The following is a 16,347-nucleotide window of genomic DNA, read 5'->3' on the forward strand; positions in this document are numbered from 1 at the left end:
TACATATATTTTCTTATTTAAACTTTGGAACATTCTATGAAGAGGGAGCTATTATTAGTCCCATCACTTGCCTGAGGTCTCATGGTCATTAAATAGCAGGCCCAAAACTGAAACACGTATCTTTTGATCTAAATCCTCCATTTTTAAAGTTAACAAAGCCAGATTTTCAGTTCCTAAAAACACAGACCATGTTTAAAAACCAGCATTATAGAAACATAAGGAGTTGTTATCCTTATTATGGAAAATTCCTTTCTCCAAGTTTTAAGTCTTCAATGTAGTAGAAACAGTGCCCATGAGGCTCTGGGCCTAGAAGGGATTGCAGACATCCTCGGCTAGTTCCAATCAGACCAGATTCACAATGGACAAAGGGTGGGGGCAGAGGCAGAGAAGGGAAAATGGTGGCTGCCACCACAGCCTCCTCACTAAGGAGACTCTGTACACCACGCCATTGCTTCTAGTTCAGAGGGTACCATCCAGACCTAAGAAATCAAAGTGCCCATTGGGAAGGGAAAACACACACATGCCCCTTCTACACACAAAAGGACATTTGTGTCAGGCAGCTAAGAGGCTGACACACACGGAGGGCTTGCCCCTCCTCCCTTTACCCCTAGAAAAGACAAGAAAGGCAGCTTTCTGGTGTCCCACAAAGGGGGGAGGCTGTGGCAGGGAAGAGAACAAGCCCTCTCCAAAACTGCTGACTTGATTCATCCCCAAACTGATACAATGTGGAGAGGAAGACTACAGGAAATGGGCAGAGTATGTCCAAGAAAAGATTTCCTGCAAGCAGTTAACGGGAAACTAACATGAAAAGCAGGACTAAAAATACACAGGCTGTTGGAAGCAAGTGGTGAGGGCCCCTGGTTTTTCAACAAGTGGCTCAGGAAGCTACCAGACTTGGGACTCTCCCTGCGCACCAAGCTAGTGAGGCCAGCTTCACACTGGCTTCACTTGCCCAAGAGAAGCTTACCACGGTACCTGGTATGATTTAAATCCCAGTGCAGCATTTATCAATCCTTTCTGTGTTCCAGGCTCCCTGTACATGTAAGTCACAGCACAGAAAGAAGGCGCAGCCCCTGCTCTTCACACACCAGGGCTTGATTCAAGTGGGGAGAGAAATGGATCGGTGGTCCAAATGATAGCCTGTGTTTAAGTGAATTTTAGTTATCAAAGAATAAACCCCACGATTTAAAGGGAGATCTAAAGAACTAGAAAGCCTGCACAGAAGTGGCAATGGAATGCAGGAAATTCACCTATGCTTGAAGGCACGTGTGAGTAATGCAAAAGCACAGGGCATGAACAGCAGGGAACGAACAGGCCGCATCAGAGACTAAAAGGCAGCAACTGTGGGATGGAGAAAGAACCTTTCTATAGGTGCCCAGAGGCAGAAACAGGCATGTGGAGTATCCCCAGGCCCTAGGGTCTGAGAAGAAACTGGAAGGTAGAGTTTGTTTTCAGAGCCTTCCCTTTCACCTACAAAGGCCCAATTCTGCTATTTATTGAGCCCAGGCACCAGTGCATTCCCTGTAGCACTGAACACAGTTTAACAGGAAAGACAAGCCCTCCAAATGATAGAAGTGGGGGGTGAGGTGGGGTTTTGAAAATGTTCCAGAGCCTGTCTGGGGTCCTGGTGAACCTCTAACCACACTCACTCTGCCACCCCATCTACACACCCTGAAGTTCTGAATCCCAATTAGAAAGCAAAATCTTATCACTAATCATCTCCAAACTCACAGGAACATAATGACTAAGTCCTTCTTCCAGAATCAAAATGAATAATTTGAGGCCAAAGATCTTTTAGAGTTATATTTTTATACCCAATGGAAGCCAGATGTGCAGGAACACTGGAAAACAAGATGCAGGTGGTCCTGAGTGATTAGGGCCTAGGGACACTGGGTAGGGAGAACAGTAAGTCTTCACCGTGGGTGATCTTTCTTTGGCGGTAAAATCCCACAGATACTTTTGTTGTTGCTGCTCTTATCTTTGCTATTTCTTGGCAGCATTTGAGACAGTCGAGCACTCCTTTCCTAAAGTCTCCTCCTAAATCCTTTGGATTCTGTGACACCACAGTTTCCTGCATCTTTGTACTGCTTTTTGGTCTTCACAGGGTCATTAAGGTCTACCCTCCCTAGTGTTTCATCTCAGCTTCCTCTTGTCTCACCTTACACAGCTTGGGGATCTGGATTTCCCTCACTGTGCAGAATACTCCCAGACTCACATTTGCAAACTACACTTTAAGACCTACCAGGCAGGAATGAGGAAAGCGGACAGCTCCACCTTATTTTGGCTCTTTCTTCCTAGACTCTACAACAGAAGGGAGGAAGGTTAACGCACTGAAACCGTACATTTCTAAAGCCTTGGCAAACTGCTTTATAGATATTAGGATTTTGTGGTTTTGCTTTGTCTGGATGTATTTTTTTTTTTTTTTATTTTAAACCTTGGAAATACAGGTACCACAGTTGGCATTTCATTTGGTATGTTTAAACAACCATCATCAAACAGAGGAAAAAAATGGACAGGAATTAAAAGTATGGGAAAACTAAGCGGCTGCAAATATGAGAAATATGTTAGGAAATCTGTGGTATTTGTACAATTCAAAGCTAAACAAACAGACAAACAAAATAATTGGATTGATGACAATATAAATATATTATTTATATAATAAATTATATAATAATTTAAGAATTTAAGCTCATTTAATTTTATTTATAAAATTTAATTAAAATTAAATTTTATAAATAAAATTTTATAAATAAAATAAAATTTTAATTAAAATTAAAATTAAATAAATTAATTACATGTTAGCAGGTACTCATATTTCTATTTCTAAAATCTGAGGGTCATAGTAAAAAGAAAGTCAGTAAATTCGACTGCTCTGAAATCTGCCTGTTTTGTTCTTTTCTTTGTGTGTGGGGGAGGAGGGAGGCGCTGGGGAATGAACCCAGGGCCTCCCACATACTAGGCAAGTACTCTACCAATGAGCTACACCTCCAGTTCGATATAGGGGCTGTGCTTACTCTGATATCTGTATTTCACTGTGCACTTTTTTTTTTTTTAAATACCAAGAATTGAACCCAGGGGCATTAACTACTAAGTCACATTCTCAGTCCTTTTTTATTTTTTGAGACAGGGCCTCGCTAAGTCGCTGGGTCTGGCTTTGAAGTTGTGATCCTCCTGAGCTTCTGAGATTACAGGCATGCATCACCGTGCCTGACTCCCTGGGCAGTTTTGACAACTAGAAGTAGCAACGAACAATGTGGAAGGAACCTAGGATTGGGCAGCTATCTTTGCTACTAAACACTCCTTGCTAAATGTTCATTTAATACTGTTAGGTTCTAAGATTCCTACACATTCTGAGCATTCGGTCTCAGCAAAGATCAGAAAATCAATTCCTCCTCAGTTTTCAGTCAATGGATTTGTTTTTCCAATACTACTTGACTCTTAAGTCTCCAGAAAGAAACAAGGACAGTGACAAGAGTGTGCACAAGGGTACCACAGAAGCTATTTTCCAGGGATTTGCATTCTGTCGTGATCTTAAGAGATGGCAGTTGAGAAGCTAGGAGATTTTTACCCTACCAGGAAGTAGGGTAAAATTCCCCATAAACTAAGTCAGAGTCAAGAGTTAGTTAAGAAAAGGCTGGAAAGTTAAATAAAAAATGGAATGATATGTTTCATCCCCTTTCATCTTAGTGGGGAAAAAAGCAAGAAGACGGAAGCTGGAGAAAGAATGGTGGAGCACTGTCAAAAGAAAATAAAATTTCTACCCAAAGAATAAACCATCTTTCTAAACACCCTCCATCCTTAGTCGACCTCGAGTCTAGCTGTCAGTGAAAAATAGAAAATATTCAGTCAAGAAACTATAGCAATTGAATTTCTCCTTCATTTCATAAGGCACTTTCTATTATAGATCCTAAAATTAAGGAGTTTCGAACCTAGCTAATTGTATGCATAACCTAGTCATGCATACAAAGCAGGAGATAAACAGTACGTGTCAGAAAAGATATTAGGAATTCAGAGGAATGAGCAACTGCTGTGGTTCTGGGTGGGCTGGGAAGTCTTTGCAAGCATTAGATCTGGTGCTAGGCCAGGACAGAATGAAAGCACGGGCACGCTCTCCTTGGTGGTTGTCCTTTCTTCAGATCAATCATTAAGAAATTTCTAAACATGTAATAACAATAATAACCATCAACAAACTTCTTTCATAGATAAAGCACTTCATAAAGTAAAAAAATGTTAAATATTATACTTGATCCTCAGAGAAGCACAATGAGGTGTGTTCTTTGTTGCCATCATCATAAGAGCTTTAACATTAATTGAATGATGCACCAGAAGCTGCACTACTGGCTGGATGATGTAATAGTTATTCACAATCCCCTCTTTTCCTTTTTTATCTCCATTTCAGAGTCTAGAAACACAGAACATTTACTTTCCTCCTTTCTAACTGGGGGTATCCACATGTTACCATTCTGGGCAGTAAGACACAAGTAGAAATCTTTTGGGGGCTCCTGCGAAATTTTTAAGTTTTCTTGGTACCATGAGGTTGAAAGTCAACACACTGGATGGAAGGCAGAATAAGCATCCTTGATCACAACTCTCTGTGTCTCTAAACCAAAGGCAACAACTGCTTATTACAGACTTCTTGTAATATGAGAAAAATGAAATATTTGTTTAAACTACTATCAGTCAGCTTTTTTTTACATAAACTGGAAGTATTTCTGAGATAAATCCTTACCAAGTGTTCAGCCAAGGTTATAAAGTAAGTAGGCGAAAGAAACAGAATTTAAACTCATGTGTGACAGGTCCAAAGTCCTGACCTTTAATTATTACACTAACAAGGATACACAAAGTGCTACAAACACCAAGTCTCTTGATCACCAGACTGGGGTTGTTTTGGTTTGAGGGTCATCTTACAATGGTTATGGTCATTCTCATCATAAGACTTTACATTCTAAGTACATATTATTATTATTATTTTTTTTTAAAAGGTAACTCCAGTTTCATTGCCTCTCAGACTAGGGACAGAGGAATCCTTCAACTTATATACTCTTTTGAGTTATCTTCTCCTGATTCCTTTCTTGAAATCTCTTTTTTTCTCATTTCCTTCACATTTCAATTTCAGAAAATTTTAAACTTTCCTACAGAAATTTTCCCTTCCTTCTTTTTTTGTACCCATTTGAGGTTTCAAGATGGTCAAAAATGAGTCCTGCCCTTGTTTTCTACTAAACAAATGAGTGTCATTTCAACAGACTAAGCGTCTGATAACACTTAAAATAATAAACAGCAGACTATTTCTGGAAGGTCACTTATCTCCTTACAATAGCGCAAATTGGAAGATTGTTCGGAAATATTTCAAAGCCCAAAACAACACTGAGCTAGTGGTGGCAAGGATCAGCTGTTGGCAGCTGCTGGGGTTTTCATGGCTTTGCTCTCCAGTGAAATGCACTGTTCCTCTGTGGTTATGACTGGCCATTACATGGAAGAATTGATGGGGCTGCTCATGGCTGTCCTGGAAAGCTTAAGATGTGTTCTTTATGTGGATCCCTAAGAGCAGACAGCCCTTGTAAAGGGAGAGGTCACCTCCCTCGACCAATTAGCTAATAGTCTGAAATCACTTCTCATAGATTAGGAAAAACTGTCTTGTGAATGAACTCTGTTCATAGTGAAAGCAAGAGCCTTTTGTTTCCTTTTGAAGACCTTATTCAACTCTAAGTCCCCTTCCATCTACAAAATTCAAAATTCTACAAATGTGAACAATCAGCTCCAATGAATGAGTCCTTCCGGATAGTGGATGAATAAGTGCTTTTTTTGACTGGGAGGTTTTTGTTTTGTTTTGTTTTGTTTTGAAAGAGAAAATTGTTTTTTAAATGTAACTTCCTGACTGTACCAGGTGTGAAATGAAAAAATAAAAGAACAAGCAGTTGTGTTGAACATCTTTGGGTGTTCCCTTCAAAGATCACCAGAATGTCATTCTTGATGTTTTCTATTCTGCTGACCAAGCTAGGTCTTCTTAGAAAAGTCTGGAATCTGACTGCCCAATTTGAATCAAAACATAGCATCAAATCCTAAAAGCTCAGGGTTTTATGAGGGATGGGTAGGCTTCTCCCACTGAATAAAGAAGAATCAGTGGCTACTTTTCTGTGGTTAATAGTAGCAACTGGAGACAACCTTCATATTAGGCCTAGTGGGATGAAATAAGGCTGAGAATCACCTTGCATTGAATGTCAAAACACCTCATTTACACCATTTGCACACTGTCTCTTACTGATCTTTATTTTTCTGCTTCCAAATAGGTTGCAATTTTGTTCAGTTTTCTACCATTTCTGTGCTGTTCCCCTTTCTACTTGGAACTCTTTCTTCAAAAGTCTTGCTGGGTATGGTAGAACACACCTGTAATCCCAGCAACTGGGAAGCTGAGACAGGAGGATCGCCAAGTTCAAGGCCGGCCCCAGCAACTTAATGAGACCCTGTTTCAAAGTAAAAAGTAAAAAGGGGTGGAGATATGGCTCAGTGGTAAAGTGCCCCAGGGTTCAATCATCAGTACCCCCCCCCCCCAAAAAAAAAGGAAAGGAAAGGAAAAGAGAAAGTCTAAAATCCCACACAATGAAGCATATATGAGAAAAAGAAAAAGCCCCTATCTTTCACATCTAGGAACACTAGAAAAGCTTTACTGGACAGATGAGAGAAGAGCTAAATAAATAATGGACAGAATTTTAAGTAGAGTTTGGGGAAGGAATAAAAGCAAGTGCCCAGGAAAGAAAGAAAAGAAATGGTACTTATCATGTGACAGCATGGTAATTCCACATAAATTCTCATCTATATCTTAATACAGATGGCCCTGGAAAGTATAGTACTGTTATTTTTCTCTCGAAGTCTCTTAAGTTTGTCATGGTTACAGAGTAAATAAGAGGGGAATCAAGGTCTCAAGTTCAGATATGGCTCCAAATCATCTCTTTCCATCATAATTGTGATCAACAGCATGGAAGCAGGAAAGGATAAGGCTTGTTGAAGGAATGGGAACTGAGTCAATATGGTGGGCAAATATATAGCATGTTCCACCTGTTTGTTGGGAATCACCACTGAAGGCAAAGCACCCCATGAGACAGACCTCCAGTAGTGACAGGAGGTATTACCAGAGTGAAATTGTTGACTATATTGATCTGATCAATCAGAAGAGGCATTCAGGCATCCCCTTTATGAAACCATCATCAGTCCTAGAGCTGATAACTCTAGTTCAGGACCACTAGTTTCCACTTGACAACGTATTTGAATTTAACAGAAACACTTAAGACTCCAGTGTCTACTAGTGATCTGGATCAGCATATCCAAAGGCAATGGTTATTCAAGGAGTCTAGACTGCATAAGTGCCTCTTGTCACACCTACAATTAATGTCACACTGATTCCTCAACTATATTTCATTGTTAAGTCTCCATTTGCCAAGATGATCTCCTCTCCTATTTCTCTTTCACAAGCTCCACAACAAGGCCTACAACACACCAGTTGCTCAATGTTTCCAGGGAAAAAAATAACACACAATAGGCATTCAATAAATATTGGGTACATGAATAAATGAAGCAGATGCTTATGTGTGAAAGAGATGAGAGATGTTAAACTACAGACTCAAGGTAACAGGATACAATTGTAAATAAGATGGTAAGGGCAAGTTGACACCTCTAGCCAGGCTGGGGCTACCTTGAAAGCCAGGTCTGGGAATCTGACTTCATTTTATAGGCAACAAGAAAGAGAATTTTTGAATGTTGCTCAGGATGAAAAAATCCTGGGCATGGGGGGAAAGTGCTACCAAAAAGAATTTTAGATTGTTAGTACCAAACAACTGTGAGATGACAGTGAACTTCCAGAAGGAAGAAGGACAGAAAGAGGGATAGAAAACAAATTCCTCACCTTTTCACGATGATACCAAAGGTCTAATTCCAGCAGTATTCTCTCCCATTGCCAGCCTGTCCTTGTCCCTGTTGTCCTTCTCTTCAAGTACCTTCTTCAAAAATTGTAGATTCAAGTTCTCATTTGACTGGGTAAGTGCAATATGAAATGGTCCTAGAATTGCTTAGAAGAAACTCAGAATCCCCAGCTTCTGACAAGGGAAGAAAAGGCCAGGTACATTGTGCTCTTGCTCCTATGTACAAGACAATCTCTTGCCTAACAAATGCCGGATGGACCCAAACCTGAAGGAAATTATTTCTCTCTGCCTTCTCTATGGAAGCCCCATAGAAATAAAAACAGGGATCACGCCCTCCTGTGCCATGAACAAATAACTATGCTCACAGAGACAGAAATCTCAACCTACAATTTTATACTCTAAGGAATGCTCTTGACTGACCTGCCCTGAGCCCAGCCCTGCACCTGTGCTCAAGCTCATCCAAACCTCATGCAGCCCCATCTTCCTTCCCAACTGTGTTGAAATATACTGCCCCCTCAAGGGCTACCTTAATGCTACCTCTTTCAGGTTGCTGTCCCTGATCTTTTAACTGGAATGCAAGCCCTCTTTATCTAAACCCCTTTGTCTACACCTCTTCACAAAAAGATTCCTGTAGTAGATTCTAAGGAATGTGACTTATCTTTCACTCTTTCCCTTCAAAAGCAATTAATTTTGAGACCAGGGTCCATATCATTTAGACAGCCTCCATAGGAACAAGAGCACAGTGTACCTGGCCTTTACTTCCCCAGTAGATCACATGGACTTCATACAAGTAGGAAGCTCTCAAATGCTTGCTGATGCGAATTACTGAAAATATTACTTTCAGTGAGCTTTCCTATACATTGCTTCAGGAAACAATTATTTTAATTTTACAAATGACAAAATTAAAGTTCAAAAAAGTTAAGTGATTCAGAAAAGAGGCCATGCTTTCGACAGACCCTGACTCGCTCTCGTTTTACCAGCTGACACACAGATTGGTGCTTCCCGTGACTGTATTTCAAAAAGTCACAGGTATAATTCTCCCAAATATGTTAACGAGTTCCCCATTCTTCCCTTCCAACCTGTATCTGGTCCTCCCCATATTAAAAAAGGTGTGTGGTTTTGCTCACACACCCCTTTCCCAACTCACACTTTTGTCCACAAGATTGATATTCTCACTAGCAAATAATTGCATTATAGACGTTATACAGTTTGCCTCCAGAGACCCAGGACAATCTAGTTGGCATCTACAAAGAAAATAATAGGTAGAATGACCATAATCCTTCATCCACAAAGGCTGGGCTTTGAACTTTGACTGATCAGACCAGTCAAAGAGAAAGCAGTACAACTGCTGAAGTACCTAAAGGGCTCTGTCCTCAAAAAATATCCTTTTTAATATTCAAACAATCCCTCATTCAGACTTTTTATGAGCATCCCATATCCTTACTCTCCAGAAAGAGATTTAATAAAAGAGAACAGGAAAAAATAACATAAAATTATCCAGGTGCCAGATATTGTACGGATATTCTATAACAAACCCATAGAGTAAATGTTATTCCCATTTTACAGATGAGGAAGTCTAACATCATAGAGGTTGAGTGGATCTGCTAGCTATGTAAATACTGGCAAACCTGAGTTCTTTTCACTGCAGGGTCCTGTACCCTTCCCCCCTCTACCATACTGCCTGACAGGAAGAAGGAAGAAGGGAGTGGAACAGAGGTGCTGGCTGTTCCATCTATATCCCCTCCGTGTGTGTGTGTGTGTGTGTGTGTGTGTGTGTGTGTGTGTGTTGCGAGGGACGGGGGAGGTTAAAGAAAAAATTTTTTTCTGCTAAGTAAGATGCAGAGACACTTTCAAGATGGCAAAAGTAAACAGTCTTAGAAAGACCTTTCTCTTTAGAGAGGGGCCCTGCATATCAGAGTGCAGGGGACCTCTGATTCTGTCATGGTTCAGGGGAAATTTTATGAAAAAGACTATTTACCTAGTGTGACCACAGTATCTAAGAGAATCCAGAAGGAGGGGTGAAAAAGGGAGAGGGAGGGAGGGAGACTGACTCATTATTTGTTTTCCAAAAATAAAAACTCACACAAACATAGTGGGAGTCAATCATCCAGCTTGATACTCTAAGGATTAACTATCTGTGTGGTCAGGCACTTAACTTCATGTTTCTGATAGACAAGCTATAAAATGGAAAAAGAATTCTGAATAAGTCCCTTATCAAGAGAGTGCCAGAAGAATTATATTCATAGCTTCTGAGATACACACTTGAGCAAATGAGCTGACATGGGAACCTAGCCCTCACTCAACATTCCCACTGTGACTATGGCACAAGGTTCAGCTTGGGGATATGAATATCTTCAGAGCACCAGTGCCATCTCACAGTTTTGTATCCTCCTCACAGGGTATAGCTGTTTTTTTTTTTTTTTTTCCATAGAGAACCAAACTGAATATTGGAAACACAGAGCCCACATAATAGGTAGAAAGAACATGGGCTTTGGACTGGGAAACCATGGTTTGAATCCTGGTTGTACAATTCGAGCAAGTTCATATGAGACTTGTTTTCTTCATCATTAAAAGGGGGATAATGACTACCTATCTTAGAAAACTGCTATCTTAGAATGCTTATTTCTTGAAAACTAAATGAAGTTTCTGTTTATAGCTGAACATGGTGCATGCCTGTAATCCCAGTGACTCAGGAGGCTGAGGCAGGAGGATCCCAAATTTGAGGCTAGCCTGAGCAATTTAATAAGACTCTGTCTCAGAATAAAAAATAAAAAGGACTGGGGATATGGCTCAGTGGTTAAGCACCCCTGGGTTCAATCTCTAGTACAAAAGAAAAGTTATTTATGCAATAATAGATATTCAAAAGAAAATTTCCATATTAACCTTTGTCTCACATCATATACAAAAATGAACTTGAACTGGATTATAGATCTAAATATAAAATCTAAAACTAAAAACTCCCATAAGAAAATATAGGAGCAAGATCCTCATGACCTTGAAGTAAATGAAAAGCATAAATGACAAAAGAGAATTTTAAGACACAGATCTCATCAAAACTCAAAACTTTCACTCCTCAATTGGTATTAAGAACATGAAAAGGGAGTTGGGGAGAAAACATTCACACTGTACCCCACTGGAAGAAAACTGCTACGTATTTCTATCTTACAGAGAACTAGTATCCAGACTATATAGAAAACTCTTACAATAATAAGAATATAAACTACACAATATTAAAAATGAGCAAAAGATTTGAACAGATACTACACAATAGACGATACATAAAAAGTCAGTTAGCACATGAAAAGATGCTTTTTCAATATTGTTAAGACACTGGGGAAATGCAAATTAAAATCACAATAAATACCATTATAAGCCCATTAAAAGGACTAAAATTTTACAAGTTGACTATACTAAGTGTTGATGAAAATGTGGAGCAATGAAAAATTCACAGATACAGTTGATGGAAAGTAAAACAGTATAGTGTGGAAAACAATTTGGCAGTTTCCTAGAAAGTTTAACAAACCCTTAACCATTTGACCTGGTTCACCAACAGGTGGCAAATCCACACTATGGAATGCTGATCAGCAATAAAAAGGATACATTGAACAACAGCAACACAAGCAAAAATCATTATGCTGAGTTTAAGAGGTCAGACAAAAAGTGTACACTGTATGATTCTACTTGTTTAGAGCAAAAGTAATTTATAGTGAAAAGGACAGATGAGTGCTTGCCTGGGCCTGGGTATAAAGGAAGGGACAGATTGCAAAGGGGCAAAAGGAATCTTTTGGGGATGGTACCAATGTCCTGTACCTTCACCGAAGTGCCATTTCATCCCCTGAGTATAGATGCCTGCCAAACTTACTAAATTTAAACAGATGTAGTTCATTGTATCATTCTATGTACATTACTCCTTAAAGTTGATAAGAAAAATAAAGGTAAGTCCCTTTGGCACTCCTACTGCAACTAGAATCAAGTTAGCAAGCTACTGTCTCTGATCTCATGGTCCCTAGCAAAACAAAGTTGCATGAGTTGCTGAAAAAAATAAGTGGGATTATGAACTCTTTTAATTTATTGAATACCAATCCGGTACTGGGGAAAACACTATGCAATTCATACACACTATCTCATTTAATTCTTAACAAATACAATGAGATAGGCATGATCATCTATCTAATTTTCTAAGGAAACAGGCTCAGGTGGTTTTTAAAACTCGTCAAGTCACTCGAATGGAAAATGGTAGAATTGGTCTCAATGATGGATCTGGAGACTTAATCAGATCAGGAGACTTAAAAGACAACTCTGTTATTCCTACAGTGCTTAGGGCATCCTCAGGCCAATTCCTGATGGAATAGTGACAGGAAGAGTTCCTGGAGATTAAGTTCATCAGGACTGGGGATCCTCTCAAGCAGGAGAGCTTTAGCAGTCTTTCTCTAGGGAGGCTGGGAGAGTGGGAGGTGAGGTTCACCTCTGCCTGTGGGGCCGAGGAGAATCCTCACGGGGTTCCAGAATTTGCTGGTATTTTGCTAACTCTTGGCTCCTCCAAATTCACCCACCCACTGGTTTCCCAGAGTCAAAAAGCCAAAATATCTTGGCTGAACAGACGAATGGATCACAGATGACAGAGGTTTAAAAAAAAAAAAAAAAAAAAAAGTCCTATAATGTGTTTCTTTTTAAAGACAAACTGTGCACTTTTCATTCTTAGTCTCTGTCTTGTGAAACAGTCTGTTGTCTATATTTTCATTCATCACAGTGGAAAAAGTTAAGCAAATGGTTCATGCTGAAAGTTTAAGTAAATTTACTGTCTTCTATTTCAGACCAGCTGTAGTCCATCTCCCCTGAAGCCAGGCCAACAGATCAAGGAGAATATGGCTTAAGCTGCAGAAACTGGACCCCAGCAGGGAACCCTGGGAAACAAGGCTCTGGAGGGGTAGTTCAGGAGAAACACCAACATTGTGGACAAGAGCAGAGACCTGGGCTCTGGGATTAAGTGTCCAATCATCTGTGAGACTCTAGCAAGCAAGACTTTAGCAAGGTTGGACTCATCATGTTTTTCAACTTTCAACAAATGTCCTCCATTTCTAACCAAAAATAATCTTCCTAAGCCTTAAAATTCTCATGCACTTCCTCTTTGAGAATCACTGTGCTGCCTGTTTATTTCTCAGCAGCCAAGCTTCAGTTTCTGAAATTGGTATTATAAAAACAGGCAGCTTTTCAATGTCTCACTATAAATTAGAATACCAAATGAAAACTTTTAAAAAGCATACAGGCATACACTGACATTCTGTCATAACCCTTGGTATGTGTTGTTAAAAGTCAGGGATAAAGTGCTTTAAAGCAAATTGTGGTCTTTTGGGTTGTTCCTCATTTCTATTCCTGATTTAGCCTGAACTGCAATTTTATTAAAGCTCCTCTGGCTCCTCCTTCACTTGTGTTCAAAATTCACCACGGGGACATGTGCTTTTGTGCTCATTTAACTATAAAGCCTCCTCCCCAAACTGTGCTCTGCCAAACTGTTTCTGGTAAGCAACTTTGGAAAATAAAAATTCCCTAGACACTCTGAACAAGGATGTTAGAGGAAGACATATAATCCTACAGAGGAACTGAAACATTCCCCCTTGTGTCCACTTCTGTCCTGGGAGAATGAGGGAGGGAAGTTGCGGAAGGTTAGTTTTTAGAGGAAACAGATTTTCAGGACTTTTGCTGCAAACAATTGGGTACTGTATCCAGCAGTTGACTGAGGCAACTGTCAGCTCAAAACCATGTAGAGAACAAGGTGTCAGAGATCCTTCGAAAATAGGAAAGTCCAAATGATATTGACCAAATTATATTGCTATAGTGTGTGCATGTGCAAATATGTAACAACAAATCCCACAATTATGTATAATTACAATGCACCGAAAAATGTAGGAAAAAAATTAAATAAATAAAATAGGAAAATCCTATGCTTCCATTTTACTTATTATTGCTTAGTACCTGTATTCTAGCCCCTAGCTAACACCAATGTCAGAAGAGCCGTTGGACATCGTTTAGCCAGGGATGCTCCTGCTCACACAGTCTCCCTCTCTCAAGAGAAATAGAACCCATTATTTCTCTATGAAAGATTTTGTATAGTACCATAATTTACAAGTAAAAGTAGGCATGCTCTGGAAGATAGGGGACAAAAGACAAAGAGCTCTCCGTGCTCAGTTGCTGCCACCCCTTTGATCAGGCACCCTCTGGATTCCCAAGGCCACATGACTCTCAGTCTGGGATTCAGAGTACTGTGGAGCTTACAGATAAAAACCTAGATGGCCATGCTGTCAGCTTGCCTCGGTAGGCTCTGGTGGGTGCTTTCAGCTTTTTCCCTCACATCTTCTCCTTCAATGATCTCAGTGACTCCCAATGCTTCATTTACCATTTCTACATGGAAGATTTTCACACTGTACATCTTTAGACATGATCTCCCTACTTAGCAAAAGTGAAGACTCCAATAAAGTGCACTGGTGGGAGGAAACAAGAAGGGGTCCAGGCATGTAGACCAGGACCTGGAAGTCAGCAGCAGAATCCAAGGGTTTGGCCTGGACATTCAGGATCAATTCTCAGAGGGTTAGTGAGAGGAAAGAATAATGGACCAAAGTAAAGGACAGAGGAATCAAAGCCTAAGAAATTGTACTTTGGCAAAGACTTGGCCAAAAGGAAGCAGATAAGAGCCCCTTTTAGAATTGGGAGCTTGCCAGAGGGGGGCCAGCTTGAAGGCCAACTTGATGCTAACTCCCAAGGCATAGATCCACCCACCTCACCTATCCAAGGCACAGAGAGGACAGAGCCCAGCAGGATGTCACAGCAGTCTGGGCTCTGCTTATCTAGCAGGTGGAAAACAAGTCAGGAGCAGAAGAGATGGAGAGAAGACACTCTTAAATTTTGAAGGGGAGTCACTCACTGAGAGACCAACAGCCATTTCTCCCTTCACCCCTGTTATAAAATTAATATTGTGTTCAAAGAAATGGTGGTAATCAAGGTCTCAGGTAAGGTGGACCCCTTCCCAGCTGGAGGGGTTGAATCATAATTGGTCTAAAGCAATTACGTAAATCCCATTTCCCTTGGTTAGGACTGTTCTAGACAGGTGGGCATGTGACTTAGTTATGGCCAAAAAATAAACACACAAATTAGTGGCGTTCTGGGGAGGGAAGGTGTTTGATTTTCCTATAACATGTATAAGCTACTGAAAGAACCCTCAAACTTCCTGCCTCTTATTTTGCTAAATGAACAGACAAGTCCTTGTGATTTAAGTCACTATTTGTCAGATTTTTTATTTATTGCACCTAAAGGTGTTTCTGCAGACTCACTTGAGAATCGGATTAAAACTATGGCCTTACATTCTGTAACCTATATTAGCCTACATGGATAAATATAATATTTGCCACTGATTTTTAGGAAGTTTGCAAATTTCAGATCAAGAATTCTTATTTTAGACCAGTGGTCTCAATTTCAGGTCCCTGAACCAGCAGCAGGAGAATCTAGGGTCTTGTTAATTCTTCAGTCCCACTCCAGGCGCTACTGAACCAGAAAATGAGAGGATGTGGTCTAACAATCTAAATTGTATCAAGTCCTCTGATTGATCTGACTCATGCTGAAGTGCGAGGCCTCCTGTTCTAAGCCCAGCTTCATTCAGTAGAATTCTCTGTGATGACAGAAATGTTTGTATCCGTGTTGCCTGGCAGAGTCACAATTAGGAATGTGTGTCTATTGAGCACTTGTAACGTAGTCAGTGCAACCAGAAAAACTGAACCTTTAATTTTACCTAGTTTTAATTTATTAAAATTTAAATAACCACCCATGCTAGTGGTTAATGTATTGGACAGTGCTGCTCTAAATTAACATGAGGAATTTTACATTATCTAATAGGTTCTGGTACTAAACTCTAAAATAAGCCAGTGGTTCTCAAACTTTAGCGTGCAACAGAATCACTAAAGGGCTACATAAAATACAGACTGAGGCTACCACTTCTGGCCTTTATGATTCAGTAGGCTTGGGACCAAGAATGTGCATTCCTAACAGGTTCCCATGTGATATGATGTTGCTGGTCCAAGGCTGGCACACTGAGAACCAATGAAATAAACAAACTTTGCTCATGCCTTGGGCCCAGCAGGTGCTTGACAATACTGAAAGAATGATGGTTATCCCCCAACAGAGGAAAATTTTGGAAGGGCCTACTGTGTTCCAGACACTATGATTGATTGCCTCCCTGTAATCATCAGGTGGCAGGCTGTATGCTTTGGAAGAGGTTCACAGGAAGGTTAAGTGATTTCCCCAGGCACTCCATCCTATTTCTCACTTTTCTGTATTTTAAAATACTAACTCATAAATTATTTAGATCTAAGCATGGTGTGTGTGTGTGTGTGTGTGTGTGAGAGAGAGAGAGAGAGAGAGAGAGAGAGAGAGAGAACAGAATTAC

General features: G+C 40.1%; 1 protein-coding gene across 2 annotated transcripts in view; it reads right to left on the minus strand.

Annotated features, from left to right (window-relative positions):
* Gab2 (GRB2 associated binding protein 2) overlaps window positions 1-16,347 on the minus strand; it is a 188,441-nt gene that overhangs the window by 110,440 nt on the left and 61,654 nt on the right. Inside the window, exon 1 of one of the 2 annotated variants that reach the window (XM_047519265.1) lies at window positions 7,898-8,322. The exons of the other annotated variant lie outside the window; for it this stretch is intronic. The gene's annotated coding sequence lies outside the window, so the exon portion shown is untranslated. Of the gene's footprint in view, window positions 1-7,897; window positions 8,323-16,347 lie in introns of those variants that run through there. 2 annotated transcript variants of the gene reach the window in all.

Source organism: Sciurus carolinensis, chromosome 11, assembly GCF_902686445.1.
Source record: "Sciurus carolinensis chromosome 11, mSciCar1.2, whole genome shotgun sequence".
NCBI classification, from domain to species: domain Eukaryota; kingdom Metazoa; phylum Chordata; class Mammalia; order Rodentia; family Sciuridae; genus Sciurus; species Sciurus carolinensis.